The sequence below is a fragment of the Pelodiscus sinensis genome, chromosome 8 (assembly GCF_052426305.1).
Source record: "Pelodiscus sinensis isolate ZL-2025 chromosome 8, ASM5242630v1, whole genome shotgun sequence".
In the NCBI taxonomy this organism is placed as follows: Eukaryota; Metazoa; Chordata; order Testudines; family Trionychidae; genus Pelodiscus; species Pelodiscus sinensis.
The window spans coordinates 8,679,902-8,702,896 of record NC_143059.1 but is presented as its reverse complement, the minus strand read 5'-3'; the positions used below and the strand labels follow the sequence as shown (position 1 = coordinate 8,702,896).

The following is a 22,995-nucleotide window of genomic DNA, read 5'->3' as shown; positions in this document are numbered from 1 at the left end:
CAGGTAGGACCCCAAGAGGAATGGGGAAACAGCCCAGGGGAGCTGACCTAAGGCCAGCAGAGGAGATGGAGGTCAGGTGGGTGGCATGTTGTGGCCAGGATACCTGCCAACCGAGTGACAGCCTGTGCTGCCACCATTAGGGCCCTGAGCTGGGACACAGTGGATCTGGTGGGCCTGCATTCCCACCTGCCACCCCTCACCTAGGGTGGCAGGTTCCCCCTGTAGGGAGAAAACTCCTGCACTTGTCGGCTCTCCACCAGCAAGGAACCTAACCCTTGGCTCAGCCTCCAGACAGGCCTGAGATTTGAACTATTTGGATGGTTTAACTGTTTATGGACTGTTTGTTGGTTGGTTGCTGCCCCGCCCTTACGCCGGGCCTGGCCTTCTAAACTGTGACTGTTTTGAACTGTTGGTTGTTGCCCTGCCCTGCCTCAGGGTGTGGCCTTTAGTTTACCAACCCAGCCCTGTCTGCAGGCTAGGTGGAAGTTTGTCTGTTGCTCAGTCCTACATTGGGCCTGTGGATGCCCGAAATAGTGGACTGTTGTTTGTGGAACCACTCGGCCCATACTCTAGGCCTGGACATAAAGGGGAGCCTCTAACAGATTACTTATGGGCCTGAGCACAGGCCTGGGGCCCAGGACTAAGCTAGTTCACTTTACAGGGCCAAACACCCCAATATGGGCATTTAGGCTGAGATCCCACAAGATCACGTGGGACGGGTCTTACACTTATATGCAGACTTCTATAAGCCTCATTGACTTATATGAAGTCAGTGAGGTTCCATTCATGCACGGGGGTGGTCAGGTACTGTATAGTCAAAACCATTCTATTATTCCTAGCAATAGGCACCATCAGTTTTAAGTGCATCATGTTAATGATTCGAGCTAGCCAGCAATTGATCCACGAGGAGATATTTAAAACTAGTACAGAGGTTGGTTTTGCCTAAAGGAGAACTGAAACACATTTTCTAAGACCAGTAGAGAAATTTCACATTGCTAAACAATCCAGGGATGGCAAGGGGCATGGCAGCACAACATAATTAGTACTGTAACCTGGGACCTCTGGAGCTTGGTGTAGGAGCCTCTACAACTTAAGCTGTAAAGCCAGCTGGCTCTCAGACTACATACATCAGGGGGTATGTCTACACTACCCTGCTAGTTCGAACTAGCGGGGTAATGTAGGCATACCGCACTTGCAAATGAAGCCCGGGATTTGAATTTCCCGGGCTTCATTTGCATAAGCGGGGCGCCGCCATTTTTAAAACCCCGCTGGTTCGAACCCCGTGCAGCGCGGCTACATGGGGCACGAACTAGGTAGTTTGAACTAGGCTTCCTAGTTCGAACTACCGTTATTCCTTGTGGAATGAGGAGTAACGGTAGTTCGAACTAGGAAGCCTAGTTTGAACTACCTAGTTCGTGCCCCGTGTAGCCGCGCTGCACGGGGTTCGAACCAACGGGGTTTTAAAAATGGCGGCGCCCCGCTTATGCAAATGAAGCCTGGGAAATTCAAATCCCGGGCTTCATTTGCAAGTGCGGTATGCCTACATTACCCTCCTAGTTCGAACTAGGAGGGTAGTGTAGACATACCCAGGGAGATTAGAATGGGTGAGCACTACACCCTGAGAGCCACTATCTGGAACAGTAAACCACACCCACTAGGTGTGTGAGTTACAGTACCACTAAAAAAAAGAGATGTGAAAAGGCCAGACACCAAAAAGCCAAAGGACTGTCTCACTTCTATCTCTGACTATCCAATTGGACCTGTATAACATAAAGGTCCCTTCTCACATTCACAGATTTCATAGATTGCAAAGAGAAACCAAGCTAAATAATGCTTAGAAACACTCACATAAAACAGCCCAAGAATGGTACAGAATGCGCTGCCCACAACTAATGAGCTTTTATGAGACTCTAAAATCGACAAATCTACCACGTGCTACAGTGAGCAGAGTTTTCTTTTCACAGCAAGGCAGATGACTTTTTATCCAATGTGTCACTTGGTGAAATAATTGCCAGCAATAATGGTGTGATAGCAGCATACTCAGAGCACAATTTATCCATGTCTGTTCTATCTTTCAACTTCAAAGCTTCTACTGCCTCATAGATCACATCAAAATGACACTCCTGTTGTTAATGACAGTGGTCTAATGCAATACAGAGAAGTCAAATCACTCCTACAGATAGGCAAAAAGCTCTTATATAGAAACTAGGCATGTGCATGGGTCCTGACATTTATATTCAGATTTGTATCTGAGGGAAGGAGGATGAATTTGACATTTAGATGTATTCATATCTGAGAAAAGCCTGAGTTTAGATAGCTTCACACACTGCTCGGGTTTTTTTTCCTTCCCATGTAATTCTCATGGATTTTATGTTTTAATTAACATAAGACTAACTCCTGGATGTAGGAAACACCAATTTCCTTTGGCTACATCTAGGTTTAGCCTATGTCACAAGGCCACAGATGTGACTATTCTAATAAACACATAAGCCACTGTGATTATAAAAAGAAGAGTGGACAAAAAAATGAGTCTCTCTATACTCACACACATGTGCACACACGCACAACCTTCCACAGCTGTCCACCCATCTTGGGTGTGTCTGCCAACAGTAACTATCCATGCTGTTGTTGTGACTCTGCTGGTCTGGTTTACTCACCTCAGGGAGGCAGGTTCCTTGGGAAATTCTGTTTTTTAGGATTGTATTTTATGTTTCTACTCAAATCTTGGCTTTGAACTACTCTTATACTATCTCGCTAGTTAATTTCTCACATATCTCAGAATGTAGTGTCTGTAGTTTGGAGTCAACTGTTACTTAGCTTCATGAATGAATGTAATTTTAATCCTGTTCTGAGAAATACAGGTCCAGGGGTTATCACAGCCCTTTGGGGGAAACTGATTTTAGTAATATGTACTAATTTTTGCAAAAGGAACATTTTAAAATAACCATTACAACAAATCTGGCTCCTATTCACAATCCTTTTTATTATTATTATTAGTGGTGGTGGTGGTATTTGATTCCTTCCAGCTGGAAACAGAGCTGCTTAAAAATGTCAATTATTTTTCAGAAGCAAATTTTTTTTACTTTCCTCTTTTCTTTCTTTATTTTTGGTTTGAAATATTCCACACATATCCTGTGGTATGTTTTTTTTGTTGTTGTTTTCAAACAGGTAGACAAACTAGATAATAAAAACAAAGTTTGTTGCAGACTTTGATTGGGTTAGGTGGCAAAATGTGAGAATGGAAAGACTCACGAGGGGCTGATGCTATGGTGAAAAATTTTGGTCTAGCTGGTGGTTGCTTGATTTTTTTTTTTTTTTTGTGTGTGTGTGACTATAGTGAGAGGAAATGGATTTACTTTAACTTGAAAGTTAAACTTGTAGGAACTCAATCTATTAATAGGAACAAAAGTAAGGCCTTATTATACTTCCTTACAGAAAACTTCTATTAAATGATCCCTTGTTCAATAGAATCTGAGTGCATCCTACAACAGATTAAGTACATCCCAATTTTTATGTACTTATCTGCAAAACATCCCTGTGAATAGTGATGTGCCAAAATACCCAGATCTTTCACAGATGGGACACTGAATCAGACAGACTCCCTGTATGACCACAGACATATCCTTCCATTTCCATGGCAGAACAAGAACAGAATCAAGGTCAGACAAGACTCACGTCATATTAGAGATTTGTCCAGTGGTTAGGGTGTTAGCCTATGTTAAGAAGATTGTTTCCACTCATACCAGCTGGGCAAGGACTGGCACGAATACATACATGAAAACTAAAATTTTAATCACTCCCTCAGTGTTGCCTTTCCCAGGGGTATTTTTCAACCAAAACCAGGCCTGGTGACAGCGGCCAGGAACCCCAGGCCCTTTTGAATCACCAGGCTCTGGGGCAGTTGCGGGGCACTTTGTCCTCCTCGCCCCCTTACCCTCCTCCCCCATTGTCACTACTGCGGCAGCAGGAGCCCAACATGGTGCACTCTGAGCAATGCGCCAGGTGGAATGGAGGCTGTCTGTGGTAACCTAGCCCCACTCCTTCTGCCGAAGGCCCTATTCCATCCGGCGGTGTGGATAGGGTTGCCAGATGGTTGAAACAAACATACCGAACACCCCCTTCCCCCCAAAAAAAAACACCAGGAAAAAATTCTGTTGAAAGGGGGGAAAAAGGGGAGGGGAGACCAAAGTTGTTGAGCAAAAAATAAAATACTCTTGTTTTAAATAAAACAGAATTAAAATGGCAGGGATAGGAACAGGGGAGCGGTTGAGCACTAAGACCCAAGAGCACTAAGACTTTTGGCCGGCAGCCATTTTGTGCCGGCAGCCTTGTGAACCAAGTAAGCATGGAGGCTGGGGTCGGGGGGCTGGGGATGTTGGGGACCGGAAGGGGATCGGGGTGGGGGGAGGCTGGGCGCTGAAAGTTTGTAGGGTTGCCAGGTGTCCGGCATTTTTGCCTCCTGGCCGGGAAAAATTTTGAGAATACCGGACATCTCAGGTGTCCAGTATTCTCTGACTTTTTTTACCGGGCAGGAGCCGAAAATACTGGACTGTCCAGATGAATACCGGACACCTGGCAACCGTAGGTGTGGAGTCGCCTCTGCTGATTTTCATATTTTTTGGTCTATGGGGCTGACAGCCTCACTGGTCCTCTAGGCAAGGGTGGGGAGCAAGTTCATTTTACAGATTTAAGAGGCTTCATTTTCCCTTTACTTTCCCAGTTTAAACAAAATCCCATGTGGACAACGCCCTTTGCACGCTGGAATTTCTCCAGAAGTAGTGATGCTGTCATTTCAGAGGAAGAGGGACTGTACTTGTTCAATGTGACTTGAGCCCCTCAGAACTTTTATGACAGTAGAACACTGTTCACACTGGTACTTCTGTTGGTTTATCAGCCTGAGGTGTTTGCAGTCCTCATCCCCAAGCCATTTACCTAACCTAGCAGGCTGTTTCTCTCTGGCCATGTCTACACTAGCCCTTATGTTGCACAGCGGTGTGAAACAAAGGCTTCCACCCTTATTCCCAGTCTCTCTATCAAGTCTGGCTTGTTGTGCTGTCCTCTGTAAAGATCTAATGTGTCTAAAGATTCCAGCCTTCATTAAACAGAATTAGAGGTGAAGTTGTGTCTTGAATACTGTTTACTCCCACTAATGACTCTTGACAAACCCAAGACATTACACAGGCTCATTGTGTCGTTGGCTGTCTCTTGAGCTCCTTTTTATTTTTGCCTTCTTGCTCGCCATTTCTCAGTCACGTACATCTCCTGGTTTTAGTAATGCACATGCCCACACAGATGAAAGAAGGGCAAGCTTCCTTCCACATTAACTCATAAATGTTCCTCAGTACAGAACCGAGGGCATCAACTCAACAGGTTTTTTCCCTAAACCACTGAATCCTTGTCCTGCAACTATCAGTGCCAATCCTGGTGCTCTAGTCCTGACACCACTCCACAAGGCACTGGATTGAAACTATGATATACAATAAAACTCCGGTAGTCCGGTATCCAATTGTTCGGCACTCCCGATACTCCGGCATCAAAATGCTAAGCGCTCCTGACCAGCTGATTAAAAAGCCTGCCGCTCAGCACACATGCTGGCTGTAACCGGAGGGAGCATAAGGTTGGAGGGAGAGTGGGATCGTGTTACAGTATGGAGAAGAGCGTTTTGCTTCAGCGAAGGGGAAAGGGGAGGGGAGAGGGAAGAGGATCAGGTTACAGCAGGAGGGAGATCGTGTCCGGCCAGCTCCCGATTCTCTGGCAAATCTGATAATCTGGCACCACCTAGGTCCAAAAGGTGCCGGATTATCGGAAGTCTACTGTATAATATGGCCACACAGACCACCTAACACATAGTGATAGAAATGTAGCCGTGTTAGTCTGGTGTAGCTGAAACAAAATACAGGACCTATGAAGCCAGGCTTCATGAACTGGGCTTGTTTAGTTTGGAAAAAAGAAGATTAAGGGGGGACATGATAGCGGTTTTCAAATATCTAAAAGGGTGTCACAAGGAGGAAGGAAAAAAATTTGTTCCTCTTGGTTTCTGAGGACAGGACAAGGAGTAATGGGCTTAAAGTGCAGCAGGGGAGGTTTAGATTGGACATTAGGAAAAAATTCCTAACTGTCAGGGTGGTCAAATATTGGAATAAATTGCCAAGGGAGGTGGTGGAATCTCCCTCTCTGGAGATATTTAAGAACAGGTTAGATAGACATCTGTCAGGGATGGTGTAGGTGGAGCTTGGTCCTGCCTTGAGGGCGGGGGGCTGGACTCGATGACCTCTTGAGGTCCCTTCCAGTCCTATTATTCTATGATTCTATGACTATGTAGCACTTTAACAAGATGGTTTATTAGGTGATGAAAATAGTCACAACCATATATACCAAAGGATACAATTTTAAAAAAATGAACACATATGAAAAGGACAAATCAAATTTCAGAACAGAAAGGGGATGGGGGGGGGGGGGAAGGTAAATGTCTGTGAGCTAATGATATTAGAGGTGATAACTGGGGAAGCTATCTTTGTAATGTATCTTCCACTATTTGATCTGAGGAAGTGGGTCTGGCCCACAAAAGCTCATCACCTAATAAACCATCTTGTTAGTCTTTAAAGTGCTACATAGTCCTGTATTTTGTTTCCGCAACACATAGATTTCAGAGATATAGGCTAGATGAAAACCAACCAACTGTAGCTCTTAGCACCCTTGGCTTGTGCAGCTTTCCTGAGGAGAGTGGCCTATGCTGTAACATTTAAGTTCTGGCAGGCTGATAGGACCAAAGACCCAAACCCAAGCTGACAAACAATAATGTGGGAAACTTCCATAAATTCACAAAGCTATGAGAAGAATGTTGCTTCCTCATCATTTGAAAAGAAGTAGCAATTTTAATGCACACATCCACCATTGCCCTTCTCCCCACACACGCCTGCCAACCTAACAACCAAAATGGCACCAAGCAGTAACTTCAGTCTTCTCAGGCCTATAAGTTACATTTGTGGGGTGAGGGGAAGAGAGGGTATGTCTACACTACCCCCCAGTTCAAACTGGGGGGGGGGGGAAATGTAGTCATACGGAGTTGCAAATGCAGCCCGGGATTTGAATTTCCCAGGCTTCATTTGCATAAAGCCGGCCGGCGCCATTTTTAAATGCCGGCTAGGTCGGACCCCATGCCGCACGGCTACATGCGGCATGGACTAGCTAGTTCGGATTAGGCTTCCTATCTGAACTAGCTATATGCCTTGTGGAATGAGGTGTACAGCTAGTTCGGATTAGGAAGCCTAATCCGAACTAGCTAGTCTGTGCCACGTGTAGCCGCGCGGCACGGGGTCCGACCTAGCCGGCATTTAAAAATGGTGCCGGCCGGCTTTATGCAAATGAAGCCCGGGAAATTCAAATCCCGGGCTTCATTTGCAACTCCGTATGACTACATTACCCCCCCTAGTTCGAACTAGGGGGGTAGTGTAGACATACCCAGAGTGTCTAAAATGCATGTAACAGGGGAAACAGTAACAGCAGATGAGTTTCTGGAGGCTTATGAATGAATAGGTTGAATGGCTTTTGGTTGCTCATCCCCGGCCAGCATTCTCTCCCTCTCCCACGTTTCTCTTGTTTATGGTGGGCCTTTGAGCTTTAAAGGAATGTAATTTTTACTGGGGATATTTGCTTTGTCACCAAGTAAAGCTCAAATATCCCTTTTACTAGCGGAGTAAATAAAGCAGCTGTGTATAAAATCAACAGGTTATATGCCATCTCTCGTTATTTTATTGTTGTTATTTTTTACTAATCAGGTACCTTGTGTTGACACTTCTGATTTATAAATGTTGGCTTCATTAGCACGTTAAATCATTACTGTGGAAATGAGGAACGTGCTAACTGTGTTATAGTCATTTGGGGTATGTCTACACTGCAATGCTGTTTCCGGATACCGGAGTATCCTGAAATAACAGATTTGCTGTGAAGATGCAGGATAGCTATTTCAGGATTGTTATTCCGCCGTCCCTGTAAACCTCATTCTACAAGGAGTAAAGGACGTTTCAGAATGGCACTTTATTTCCAAATTTCACCAAATGATGAAATACGTTATTTCAAAATAGCATTGAAATAAGATACGCAATTTGCGTAGCTCAAATTCCGTATCTTATTTTGAGTTACACTGCTGTGTAGACACACCCCTAGATCGCTAGGAACCCGACGAAAAAGGAAAGGCCTTTTGGAAAAAATGTGGCTTGGGCAGATTTAAAGTAGGTGAGGGGCATGGAAGGATGGGCATTCCCTAATTCTCTAGCCTTCCACTCTTCCGTTTAGGCAGCCTAAGTTGGCATTAATATTGTATGACAGTGCCATGAACACTCTCTCTCACTTCCAGAGATCTTTACATTTGTTGGTCTGCTTCTGTAAAGAACATTTTTATTCCTTTTTCTCTTCAATCAGATGGTTTTATATCCTCCTCCTTCAGTCCTAAAGTAATACCGTCCAATCCCTTTCTGTACCATCATTCCCACCCTCTCTTGGTACCTAAACGACACTCTTCTTGTTTGGGGGGGGGGGACAACGCTGGGTTTTTCTCCCTTAAAAATTTAAATGGTTAAGAATAATTAATTAACCATTTCTGATTAATAAATTTTCCTCATTTGACTCTTCACCTGGGTTCATTTTGTACTATTTATTTTCCTCACGGGCAAAATCTCACTTTAGTTGTCCTATATTCAAGCTGGGACCACCTCTTTTTACCCACAGATTCTTCTCTCGTGGTAACGGTTATCATCATCTATGCCATAAGTAGAGCAGCCATCTCCAAAGTTCAGATCACAAGTTCTGCATAGCCAGTAAGCGTACAGGCAGTCCCCGAGTTACGCGGATCTAACTTACGTCGGAGCCGCACTTACGAACGGGGCTTTCTCGCCCCGGAGCTCGCAGGCAGCGGGACCGCCCAGAGCGCAGCGGTCCCGCCACCTCGACCTCTGGGGCGAGAAAAGCTGCTCCGGGTGCCCCTGGTCTGCTGGGGACCGTCTCCAGCAGACCAGGGACACCTGGAGCAAAGCCGGGGAGGTGGAGGGGTCCCGCGCCTCTGAGGCTTTGCTCTGGCAAAGCCGGGGAGGCGCGGGACTCTGCCGCTGCTGCCGCTTTGCTCCCGGTGCCCCTGGTCTGCTGGGGACCGTCTCCAGCAGACCAGGGACACCTGGAGCAAAGCCGGGGAGGTGGAGGGGTCCCGCGCCTCTGAGGCTTTGCTCTGGCAAAGCCGGGGAGGCGCGGCACCCCGCCGACGCTGCGGCTTTGCTCCCCGTGTCCCTGGTCTGCTGGGGGGGGGGGGCGCAGCTAGCGGCCCCCCCCCCAGCAGACCAGGGAGACCTGGAGCAAAGCCCCGGGCCTGTGGTAGAGCAGGTGGGGCGCTGCCGGTTGGTCCCGCAGCACCGCTCCTTGGCGCTACTGGACCAACCCGGCAGCACGCCAGCTGCTCTGCCCCAGGAGTCCTGATTCAGCCGCTGCTGATCAGTTTCAGCAGTAGCTGAATCAGGACACCTGGGGCAGAGCAGCTGGGGTGCTGCTGGGTTGGTCCAGTAGCGCCGAGGAGCGGCGCCGCTACTGGACCAACCCAGCAGCACCCCAGCTGCTCTGCCCCAGGCGTCCCCAAGTCAGCCACTGCTGAAACTGACCAGTGGCTGACTGCAGGAAGCCTCTGCCCTGGGCTTCCTGGAATCAGCCGCTGATCAGTTTCAGCAGCAGCTGACTTGGGGACGCCTGGGGTTCTTAAGTTGAATCTGTATGTAAGTCAGAACTGGCGTTCAGATTCAGCCACTGTTGAAACTGATCAGTTTCAGTAGCGGCTGAATCTGGATGCCAGTTCCGACTTACATACAGATTCAACTTAAGAACAAACCTACAGTCCCTATCTTGTACGTAACCCGGGGACTGCCTGTACTGGAAAACAGAATTTCTTGCTAACTGGTTAACAATTTTCTTAAAATGCACTACAAGGCAATCTTTGTACATTTACCTGCTTGCCTTTCTCTTCCACGCAATACCTGAACTGCTGTAATTTCATGCCTGTTTCATTAATGATAGGTAATGCAGCAGTCAGGTAGAGCTATAAGGAAGAGATCTAGAATGAGCATGCATAGAAGCTAGAGTTACACGCAGCTCAGCAGAAGGACTGTTTCTCTATCACGTCCAGGCTACCACTGATTGTTGTTGGCTTATATCGCAAAGGGACATCCTGGTCACTGCTGAAACCATATGGATTTCATTTTACTTACTCCTTTGAAGAAAATTACAAATGTTCAATGTAAAATGCATTTAACTTTGAAAGAGATACTGGATAGCATTGGAGAAATTAAACTTACTTTTCCATAGGACAGGTACAGTGTGTACACACACACACACACACACACACACAGACACACACACACACAGACACACACACACAGGAAGCTGCCCAAACTTTCCCACGACCATGGTTCATCCCGGTATGCAACCTTAAAAGAAATCCTAAGATATGTCATTCTCTGTTCCTCATTAGTTCTCAGCATATCTAATGAAACTGCTAACTAGGGCATCCATGGTGAATGGAGACTCTTGTAAACCCCTGATATCTGTCCACTACAGACTGGATCGTGATAGTCAGCTCATTTCATATCAGCCATCATAGAAAATAAATGCTGTCTGATAATTTTATTACTACAACAATTTAAACAGTGAGCAACAGAGAAACGTCTTTACATCAAAATACCAACCGCTGGAACACTCTAGCTGCCCTTACCATAAATTGGAATTCCTGCTTCTTAGGTATATATTTTCTGTATTTTTAAGAGGTGGTTTTGGCATTTTTTTTAATATAGAAAAGCAGCATAGATGCAGACAACGGCAAAACAGAATACTAATGACTTTCAGGTTTTGAATAAACCCAGAACTTACCACTAGAACAGGCTCACAAAATGAAAGGAAGAGACACAATCTACAGGACTGACATTTTTTCTATTAGCGTTAAAAATGCTGTCGCTGAACTTGTATAACAATTGTGAAATGTCTCTGCTTAGTCCTGCAAAGAGCCCTCACAACTAACCAGAACAAAAATGGCAAAACTAGTGCAGTTCAGAAGGACTCCACCTAAAGCTTCATCATATCAATAAACGTTCTATTGAGTTCAGTGGGTTTTCAAGCAGACCTCATCTGAATTGTGTAAGTAGAGTGTACAACGTTTCTGTTGGTAATCATCCAATTGAAAACTAGTTGTTCATATTTTTCCTCTTTATTTTGGCATGAAAGCCCACATTTTAAACAAAAGGCAAATTCATCCATTATGCTTATGTTTTGCATAATCAAACTCCAGAACCCTTCAGGTGAAACTCATATATATGCCAGGCCACAGAACCTGTTTAATGAGATTGTGGCCCTGCACACCCTTGCTCCCACCTTTAAAAATAAATCTTACTATCTTACCTGTGTCTGGGCACTCATGAGATGCTGACTTCTATACATATGGATTGTCCAGCAGTGTCTGTTAGAAATGAGTTCTCTGTTATCTCCTCCAGACCCTGTAACAAAGTTAATTTTGCGTTAAAATGTCACTTTAAAACAGTAAAATGAAGGCATGAGGGAGCATTAGAAAAGAGGAGATTAAGGAAGGGCATGATAGACATCTATAAAATCATGACTAGTGTGGAGAAAGTGAGTAAGGAAAAGTTCTTTAACTTGTTTCCATCACTGAAGAATTAGGGGTCACCAAATGAAATTAATAGGTAACAGGTTTACAAAAAACAAAAGCAAGGAGTTCCACAGGTTGACTGTGTGTTGCATGAAGAAATACTTCCAAGCGGATATTGTGAAGACCAGGACTTCAATAGCCATTGATGGACCTCTCCTCTGTGAATTTTTCTAGTTCTTTTTTAACCCTTTTTTTTTTTTCGCCAGGATAGGTAGGAATCGTGTCCCTAGCCTCTGTTCGTCAGAAGCTGAGAATGATTGAGAGGGGAGGGATCATCTGATGATTCCCTGTTCTGTTGATACCCTCTGGGGCATCTGGCATTGACCACTGTTGGAAGACAGGATACTGGGCAAAATGAACCTTTGATCTGACCCAGTCTGGCCGTTCCCATTAGTAAAAAATGAAACTAATCTGAACAGAAATGATTTTCTCCTTCTGTCGTCTTTGTAAGAGGAAGCTTTTCCTTACAACTCTGCCCCAAAGTCTTTGGAATGTCTAGACTGCTCTTTAGTTAAGGCCTTTCAAAGACATTACAGTACCAAGATGAATCTGCCCTGGAGTTTCTCAAAGCCTTTTTGCCATACAAACCTTTGGGAGCTTATCATTGAAGCCACATTAGTCTTGATTTAAGGTCTTTTGACACATTATTACAGCACTCTGCCATCACTTCACACCTGCCATCCTGTCAATCAGGCGGGGGGGAAAAACCAATTTTGATGTCAATCAACAAATCCTCAGGGAGGTGTAAACTGTTAAGATGGATTACCCTTTGCCCATTGCGATTTGCAGGCTTTAAATGTAAAGGACATATGCCAGAAATAATTAAAGACTAATCTTTATTGTACTCACATATAAATGAAGGCATTTAGCACCAGCACACTTGTATTGTTTGGAAAAAGAAAATGAATGAGGAGCCGATTCTTGTAGTACTACTGTCTCCAATTCTATAATTCAAACGTGTTAGCTGGAGGTTAAGATCTGTTGCCCTCACAGTTCAAATATTTAGAGCACTAGGTATGACTATAACTTCTGTACTAATGTTCTGCCACAAGTACAAATGATACCCAAAGGGTGTACTATCTAGTCCACACTGTCCTGAGCATTCATTGCTTCTGAAGAAAGAGACAATGTTTTAATAGAAACAATGAAATGAAACTTCTACTGCAAAAAATCAATGACCAAAACTTACAGAACTTGGGTTCTAGCCTTATACATTTTTCGGGTTAGGGGGAAAAGGTCTGTAATTCTCTCTTGCTCAAGCACTGCACTGAATAACCTTATCTTACTCAGTAACGACTCTGTTTTTTCCTGAATCGCGACATTCATTTAAATGACATCAACCTTGAAATCTGAATTCAGGACCTAAATCCTGAGCTATGTGAGATTTTTCTTTCCAGACTGGGTTTTCAGAAATTGCAGAAGGAAAGAAGCACTAACACAGTTTACTTGTATTTGTTCACAACTCATCTCTGGGAAGCAACATCTTGTCCTTAGACTGACCTTAGAGTTTACAAGCGAAAGGGAATAGCTACAAAATGAGAGTGGCTATGAAGTAAATAAAACAGCAAGCAGGGCTATATAGCCCAGACAGAACTAGGATAAAACAAATTAATTATACTGTAAATTTTTGAAGCTATTGCTCTTTATTACTGTACATCTACAGCTTGTTTGAACTGGAAATGGGATAATTTGGGGCTGCATTTTACTTTCAGATTGAACAACTGTGGTACCTAACTTGCTTCTATGTTGTTCAGTGCCTGGATTTATCTACTCAATATATGACTCACAAGTACTGCTTCATTAGCATTCAGCATCACTGCCACCGAATGAGACACTTCCTCCCTCCAAATAAAGCCTGACTCCCTTGCTGTCTCTCCCCAACCATCCATGATATGTGAAACCTACATCCATGGGAGAGGAAGAAGGAAACAATTTCTCATCTCTGAAAGTCCACCTCACCTCCACACTCTTGGAGAAGCATACACAATGTTACTGGCAGAAGAATGCAAGTGTTTCAAGATCGCTCAGGGTACATCTATACTGCACCATTATTTTGAGGTAACTAGCATTATTTTGAAATAATGTGAGCGTCTACACAGCCATTCTGTTACTTTGAAATGATTTCAAAATAATGGATGGCTTATTCCAAAATCTGTAAACCTCATTCTACAAGGAATAACGCCTATTCCAAAATAGCTATTTTGAAATATGATGTGTGTGGACGCACCACTGCTGCTATTTCAAAATTGGCCCTGGGGAGGGGCTCTCTCAGTTATTCCTCCCTAGTGCCTCCTGGAGCTCTAAACCAAGATAGCATGTCTGCATTAGGGAAGCCTGCCTCAGCACATCTACACTGCAGGGAAGCCTCAAAATTAGTCAATTTTGGAATAACTATTCCGGAATAGCTTATTTAGAAATAAGCATTCAATGTAGACATACACTCAGTGTGATGTCAACACCGTCTAAAGGGCGGTATGTGGCTCCTAATCCCCAGTCGCCCAGAGGAGGTATTCCCTACCACACATGGACTGAAGGCATTGAAAAAGTCCTAGCTAGCCACAGTGGATCTGGGGGACAGGAGTAGGAATTATGAACTAACTTGCCTAAAAGCAATAAGGGCAGTTAACAGTGAATCAGTCACACATAGGAGGAAAGATGTTTCCATGTCCTGAGGACTCTTTGGCTATGTCTAGACTACAGAGTTTTTTTGAAAAAGGTGGCCTTTTTTCAAAAAATCTTCACCTGCGTCTAGACTGCCGCCGCATTCTTTCGAAATCAAATCGAAAGAACGCAGCAGCTTTTTCGACAGCAGTAAACCTGCTTTTACGAGGAAGAACACCTTTTTTTGAAAGAGCTCTTGAATGCAAACAGGGCTTTTTCGAAAGAGAGCGTCCAGATTGCCTGGGTGCTCTCTTTTGAAAAAACAGATTGCTTTTTTGAATGTCTTGTGGCTGTCTAGATGATCTTTCGAAAGAGGCTCGTAGTCTAAATGTACCCTATGTGTAAAACGTGATGCTCATTCCTATCTTTGTTAGGTTCAAACTGCACTTAGCTGTGTGTGTTTTTCCTTCCTCCTTCTTGTTCCAGCTACCTGTTTAGATATTCTGATTCCTCCCTTCCATCTTCACAGAATTCTCAGCACTTCCAGCTGAGGCTTGTTTCCCCACTACGCCATTTCTGCTTCTTTCCATCTCTCTCTCTCTCTCTCTCTGTGTGTAAGTGACTGAGGGTGTGTCTAGACAGCACCCTTTTGGCGGAATAAGCTATGCAATTTGCGTTATACACATTGTGTATCTTATTCTGAGTCTAGGTTGAAAGAACTTATTTTGAAACTTGGCGCTGTATTTCAGGAAATAGCGGGCTCGTTTAAAGAGGCGGTGTCTAGACGTACCCTGAGATGGCACTCTTCAGTGTTATGTATAAACATGGGGAAGTGGACAGACCCAGATTTGAAACCACAGTTAAAATACAAACCAGAAAAGTCTACCTATTTTGGATAGAAAAAAATCAGTGCATGGAGGAGCTGCCTCAGTTTCCCCTAGAAGAACATATCACGTTTTCACAAGAACTTTAGTTATCATCGGTCTTCCCTGCCTGGGGAAAAGCCACAACCTAACCAGTGGTAGCCAATACAACTGGCACTCGCGGGCTGATTCTGCTCTCATGTGCCACAATAAGACTACTTCTGACTAGCCCTCGTGACACGCTGGTGTAAATGAGATTGGAATCAGGCTCTTGGTTTGAAGCTGAACGGAGCAAAATCTTGTCATTCGGTAAGATTGCTACAGACACTGGAGGTGAACCCATAGTCAAACAGTTGATTAAATGTCACAGCATATCGGGCAAAGTGAACATGATTCCTCTCACCTTGCTTCAGATCACACATCACTTTTCAGAACAGTCTTAGAGAGCTGGGTTATAGCCTTTTTGCTGAGAAGAACACAGCCAGAGAGGTCAGCTGCAGTCATGAATTTTATGAAAGGTTTTCTGGGAAACCACATTAAATGGCGACATCAGTCCATACATCAGCAGTGCAGTGCTCTTATTCCAAGACTGTGCAGCTGAGTGATTTGCAAGGTCCTTGCGTTTCATGGCCATCATTTTCAAACAATGTCACTTGCCTTTGCATCCGACACTTCAGCTGCTTCAGAGCACATCCGGCTTTCCCTGAGAGAAAACAGCAGCCACAAAAAAGCTTTCTCTGGAGATGGGCCAGACGCTGTCTGAATCTTTTTGAGGGGATAATCTCCACCACTGGAATAGATTGGATCTGAACTGGGCAGCTCCAGACTGTCTCTAATTTCTGTTACGCCAACGCACAGGGAAGTGTAGAGGGCAAAACAGAAAAGAAAATTCTGTTGCCATGCCAGGATTCAGAAATGTAACAATTTTGTGCCAGTTCCGTATACTTCTCACTAGAGTCAGCCTCTTCTACTACAAGGCCAATCTTGCAAATGTCAAATTGCTCCCTTACACCAGAAAAGTAAATATTTTGTGCAGTCAATGCAATTACCTTGTGATTTGTATTATTATTTATTATACCTGGCATCTGCTATTCATATTTATTATTCCTATTCTGAAAGCACCCAGATTGGGGACCATTGTGTGCGCCTTCACACACACAACAGAAAGGTCATCCTTTCCTGAAAGAATTGACAGTATCTACATGTGACAAGACAACAGAAAGCGATTTAGACAAACGAATGGGGAAGACTGTAGGTAAACAGTGGAGCAATCCTGATTGGCTTACTAAGCAAAAATGTCAGCAAGACGTGCATAAAACTTTTATTGTGGACACAATCCTGGAACCGAGAGCATACAGCTGGCTTAGAGTGCTTGTACAGTGCTTTGCTGGCTTCAACAGGCCACCACTCCAACTCAGCAGTCCTCCCAAGGGCGGTTAATGGCAGACTGAAGGCCTATAGAAATCACTGCTAGCAACATGTCAGGACAGGCACAATGTACTTGTCTGCCATTAAGGATATGTCTAGACTACATGCCTCTGCCGACAGAGGCATGTAAAATAGGCAACCCAACAATGAATGAAGCGGGGATTTAAATATCCCCGGCTTCATTAAAATAAAAATGGCCGCCGTGCTGTGCCGGCTCAGCTGATTGTCAGCACAGAGCGTGAGTCAAGACGCGGCTCGGTCGACAAGGGAAGCCTTTGTCAACCGCTCCCTTATGCCTTCTATCGGCAGAGGCATGTAGTCTAGACATACCTAATTGTTCCCGTTTTAAGGCAGAATCAGCAGGCGGTGATATTTGTGGTCTCTGAATACTTACTTTAGGAATAAAATTTGCTTCCTGTCATCACTGGTTGCTGTGGGCATGGAGTGGCAATGGGCCTTAACCTGGCAGTATTATATAACATTACCATAGGTCAGGATTCTCCTGCCTTAGTGATGTACAAATATATTGAAAAGGACAGCCCCTGTGCCTAAAGGATTTGTCTGCATTTTGAGAAAATGATCCACAGTTTGAGAACTTCTGATCTATACTTTTAAGGGGGGGTCACCAGGGCTGGCTTTAGATGTGCTGGGGCCCAGGCCGATGCCTCACCACCCGGGGCTAACACTAAAGCTCCACTGTCCAGGGCTGAAACCGAAGGGCTCCAGCTCTAGCTGGGGAGGCTCAGGTTAGAGTCCCCCTCCGTCTGGGACTGAGACAGACCAGCACCCCCTGCAGACCAGCACCCCCATGATGCTTCAAGTACAATACCAGTGCACCATCTGCCCTTGGGACTTGGAGTGATCTGAGCTTATGTAACCACCAACGGGCAGATTTGAACATAGGATCTTTGTACAGGAGCCTCTATAGCTTGAGCTATAAAGCCAACGGGATCTCAGGCTATAGAGCTCCCTTAGCGTAGACCACTTACAGAGAGAGATAAGGACAAGTGTCGCTACATGGAATAGTGAACCACAATAGCTGTGTGGGTTACCCTTAGTTTTCCTGATCAAGGACATTTGAGGTTGAAATTTCCCTATGTGCCCTCTCTGCTGACAGAGACAATTGTGTATTACCCTCTCAACTTCCTTCCTGTTTGTGGATTTGACATTTCTTATGCAAATTTTTCAATTACTATAAGTGCCTCTAAAAATTATCTGCTACTCTCTTAATAACATTTGAATAGAGTTGTGGGTTTTGTTGTTATGCTTTGATCTAGCTCACTCAACTTAGCGAGCAAAGTATAGGCATTTTAGGCTGGCCTTTCACCAGAAGCAATGAGTTTGTGAGCTGCTGTTTACCAAAATTGCCATCTGTGGAGAGTATATTTACAATGGAAAATACGATTTTGTGTAGGAACACAGAACAAGAAGAACCAAAGTCCACCAATGCTGCTCTCCTGGCAACATAGGCTAAGAAACTCATATTCTATGCAAATAGCTTCTAACCAACCCCTCATACTCATTGTAGCAGAAGATAAAAAATATCCAAGGTCCACCCAATATGTTGTGGGCTAATATGCCAATAGAGTACATTGAGTACTTAGTTTAATTGTGAGCAAGAATCATGACAATTCTCATTTATACTTTAAGAAACCTTGCGTACCCAGTACCACTTATTGCCTTTGAATTGTACTTGGATTGGAAATAGCTCCTGGGGTCTCAGACTATCAAGACGAGATGGGGTTTGCTGTACCATATAACATATAGGCGCCTTGATAACCTCCATTCCCGCTTGATAGTCAATTTTTGTAGGCCATGAAGTATTTGAAACAAAAGTAGGTAACTGAGAGGGATAACCTGAGTAAATTTCAATGCAACAAAGGATCTCTCACAGTTGTAACTTGGCATCTAGCCCAGACAAGTAATAAAGCCCAAAAGCTATTCTTACAACTAGGACACCCTAAAGGCATAATCAGAAAATGAGTTGTTGACTTCAATCTAGTCCTAGGTGCACAAGTGTCCACATTCCATAATGTGGTTAGCATTAATTGGAGTGCTTGCCATTAGTCGTCACAGAGCAAGAAGATGTTGAACTTGTAAGGAGATTTCATTACCTTCTCTCATGTATAGGTTAGTCCCCCAAGTCGTGGACAGGGCATCTTGAGCGGGGAGTTGGCACATGAAGTAGTGAAGCAATTTTCCTCCGTCGTTTTGCTGTGGATACATAGCAACTTTGTATCCAGGACTGGTGTCCTTTGCGAGCATCTGAAAAATAAAATGTGCTTGTGTAAATGTAAGTAATGGGAAAAGGTTAAGAAGGTGCTGTTATCTCTTTTGTGATATGTATGACTTGAAATGTAAGGAAGAAAGTGAGTAAGTGTTCCTGGTAACACCACTGGGCATTCTGTGCTTAGCTTTCCCTCCTGAAATAAAATACAGCACTGAGTTGTTCACATTGGTTGTTTGATGTATGCTTCTGCTCTCGCTCATCATTCCAGCATGATTCAACAAACATTAGAGAGAAATTTTTCTGTTTAAATTCTTTACTGCAACAGAAGTAAATATCTTACTTTTATAAAATACATTTCTTAAAGATAAAATACAATTCTACAACACTCTTTCAGATAGATTTTCTATAAGTCAGATAGCCTTGCTCACATAATGGACTCTGAACATAATCCATCTTGAGCCTTCACAAAGTACAGAACTTGCTCTTATTAAGGTACTCCGTTATGAGGCTCAGTGACTGATACGATGAATAGTTTTTCAACTGTATAGTGGTTGCTTCTATATGTCTTCTGGTTGAATGAAAAGGCAATTAAGAAGGGAACTATTGAACAAGAGACCAAAATGAAATTATACTATTTTAAAGACAGATCATCATTGCAATGACATTTACACTGTCACTTGATTACAATAAAATAACATAAAATTAAATGAGACATTGCCTACGCTGATGGAATCAACCTTTCAAGAAGTCCTCTATTTCTATAGCACACATCCTTTGATCTAGCAACATTTATTCACAAACAAAACAAAGCCAACAAACATGTTACAGTTGCAAAAGGGATAAAATAAGTGCTTCTCATCTGGATGGCCTACTCTCATGCTTAGAGGTGGGGAAAGTTTTCCAAATGTATATTTAAAATGTTAAAGAAAAAGAACTGACAAAAAGGTTTTCCATTTCAGAAAAACAGTCCAATTTTTCCAGCTCCGCTCATCATAAACCCTGGAAACCCATATGCATTTAGGTGCACCTTGGAGTTCACCATACTGTCCCTGGTGAGCAATCAAACCACTGGTCATTAATATATGTGCCTCTAATTCTCTCATAGCTTGTACCAGGTGCAAGTCTGTACAGATATAAAGGTAAAACGAAGACAAAAATGGGGGACATAAAAAACTATACGTGACTTACTATTTGTAATATCTGGGTTTTGTTGCCATGTGCTCATATAAATTATGTATTGTGTGAACACTAGGGCCTTGTCTACACTAAGCAGAAGATTGCCGCTGTTGCAATCTAGTTAAGACTCGCTAAATCAAACTTGGGAGCAAGCCACTGGCAAGGGTGCCCTTTATCGGTTTCCCACTGTGGGTACTCTCCCAAGCTCAGCATATGGTAAGCCAACTCTAGCTACAAATTCTGGAATTAAGTATCTTAAGCCGATCTGCCTGATCTAATGTAGACCTGGCCTAGGTCTCTTATGGCCATAGAAAGCTGAGTTTTTCTACAGTTTTTCACAGAGGTATAGTGAAATAAAGCACAGGCTTGAGTTAATGCCTAAGTGAAGGCAAGGTAGTTCAGTAGATGTATTCATATACTTAAATATTGTGCTGAATCAGAGCCAGCATCTAGTTTATTGTTCACTTCTGTTGCTTTTTTTAATTTCGCTTGTCCATTTCATTCCATTATATCAATGATTGGACCAAACCACAATCCCAGATCCAAGCGCTTATGAATTTTAAGTGCACCACTGGTCTGGTTTCTGCCACCATTAGACTCACAGATTCATTTCTTGGGAAGTCTTATTGGAAGGACAATTCAAAAGGAGGGAGGGCAACACTGGAGTGTCTTCTTTTAATTTTTGATAATAGTGGCATAAAATGAGGGTTGATTGTGAAATTCCTTCTCTTCCCATTGTCTTAACATGGCTATTGCCTTGAAACCTCAGGTATAGCTTTTCCTGTTCCAAGCAGGGGACAGAAGATGACAATTAAGCTCAGCCAGGCACAGTGCGTACTAGCATGTGCAATGCCATTGGACATTTAATGCTGTATGGCACCAGTTCTGCATCCCTTGCTCAGGCTGGATAATTCTACAAAAATTCCCATTGATCTAAAAAAATATCCCTTGTCAAGCATCAGAACTGGGTCCTTTTAAAGACTTATCAACCCTAACTCCCATTCTTGCTATAAAGAGCATACCCTTCAATAGAGTCTTCAAGTCTTCATGGGTATGTCTAGACTACATGGCTCCGTCGACAGAGCCATGTAGTCAAGAAATGAGGTTTTGGCTGAAATGAGGTTTATCCGAGCGGTGGACAAAGGCTTCCCTTGTCGACCGCGGCGCATCCAGACTGCCCCGCTGTGCCGCCAAACAGCTGATTGGTACAGCGTGGTGGCCATTTTGATGTAAATGAAGCGGCGATTATTTAAATTGCCCCTTCATTTTCCTATGTCTAATAAACTCATCTACATGGCTCTGTCGACTGAGCCATGTAGTCTAGACATACCCCATCAGATAGCTGTTGCTGAAAGTTTCACCTTAGATCCTTCACATGGTTTTTATTATTATAGGCTAATTCATTTATGCCATCATATAAGTATTTGGGGCCAAATCTTCAGCTGATCTCACACACTGTAATTCCACTGAAACTAATGGAAATATTCCTATTAATGCCAGCAGCAATTCCTGTGCTACATTTCACAGCTAATCATGCCACATCACATCTTATTTTTTCTATATTGTTTAAAAGTTATCTTTAGTGGACCAAGAAAAGAGAAATCCGTAGCCAAAAAAATGTACCTTTTTTACTTTTTGAAAGCAGTGGTGAGGGAAAGGAGGAGCTGGTATTTTATTTACCTTAATTAGAAGACTAATTTGTATCCTTTGCTAATAATGTCAGGAGATAACACACCAGTGTAATGGTAGTTAAAATTCCGAAATTAAATGGCAAAAGTCAGAACACAACCCGGATTTCTTAGAGCAATCTTAGAGCTTGGAGAATTCATAAACCAAGTAAACCTTCTGACATAACTATAAAATGTGGTATAAACCCTAGGAAAAAATAGCCATCTTGAAAGGGTAACAGCACTTTTATGAGAATTTCAACTGCACCATGGCAACATCAACCCGTCAAAGCAAATGAAGGGCAGTAAAAGTAAAATTAAAAATGATGAAGGAGACACCAGCTTGCTAACAGCTTTCCAAGCTGTAAAGCTTTCAAATGTTATCTCTTCATTGGTTTGTTCAATCGCACATGCCGGCAACCAAGCTTTATCATATTATGTATCTTTCCCATCACTGCAGGCTGCCAGGTTTTGATGGACCTGTGCATAAAAAAAATCCTTTCTTCCTTCATGACCCCCTCTATTCTTATTGGCTCTTCGATACCGGTGTCAATACTGTCACCTCCTGGTAACAACGAATACAGCAACTAAGATGGGAAATTTGTCAAGAGGCTATTGACGAGTGTGGATAACTCCTTGGATGCTTGCCTCCACCTCACATTCACAATTTGTTTTGCTTCCTATCCCTGAAAACAGCTGTATTCTTGTAGCCCCGCTTTCAAAACCCAAGGAAGCTTTCTTTGTGCCCTGTTAATTGCAGAATCAGACTGGGATAGAGAAATGGCAACCTTTTGTCCTGTCACTATACTATTCAATTCTATGAAGCATTTTGGGGTGCACTTGGCATGAAAGATACATGCGCAGATTAAAAGCCCCATCATGCAGCTGTTTTATATATGAAAAGCCCCTATTGACTTTAACATACAGGCCCTCATGTATAATGCAATAGAATAGTGAAAATTTCATGGAGGATCAGCCCCTACATATTTAAAGTGCAGGAAAATTTAGGTCGATCATCTGGGTCATTTACTATTCTTATTTCTTTTGTTCCCTCCCCTGTTTCCCTTTAATTAGCTACCACATGATTCTCTCACCTCATCTTTTAATATCCTTGTGTAACTTCAGTGATGTTACACCATATCCTGAACATTCAGCATGTTTTGTTGTTGTGCTGAAGAGAACATATGCACAAAAAACAGAGGCATTGGAGAAAAGAGTCCATAAAAACAAAGCTCTCAATGGAAGTCTTGTTTAATTGAAGTCATATTTTGAAGGAATTTAAATGTTAATAATTTTGGGTGTTTGAAAGACAACTCAAAATCTTAATGGAGGGTTTTA

General features: G+C 43.3%; 1 long non-coding RNA gene across 1 annotated transcript in view; it reads right to left on the bottom strand.

Moving 5' to 3' along the window:
* LOC142830367 (uncharacterized) overlaps positions 1-22,995 on the bottom strand; it is a 107,037-nt gene that overhangs the window by 48,308 nt on the left and 35,734 nt on the right. Inside the window, exons 2-3 of the long non-coding RNA XR_012905551.2 lie at positions 18,699-18,849; positions 11,428-11,522 (exon numbers count right to left, since the gene is read on the bottom strand). This is a non-coding gene — a long non-coding RNA (uncharacterized LOC142830367). The remainder of the gene's footprint in view (positions 1-11,427; positions 11,523-18,698; positions 18,850-22,995) is intronic.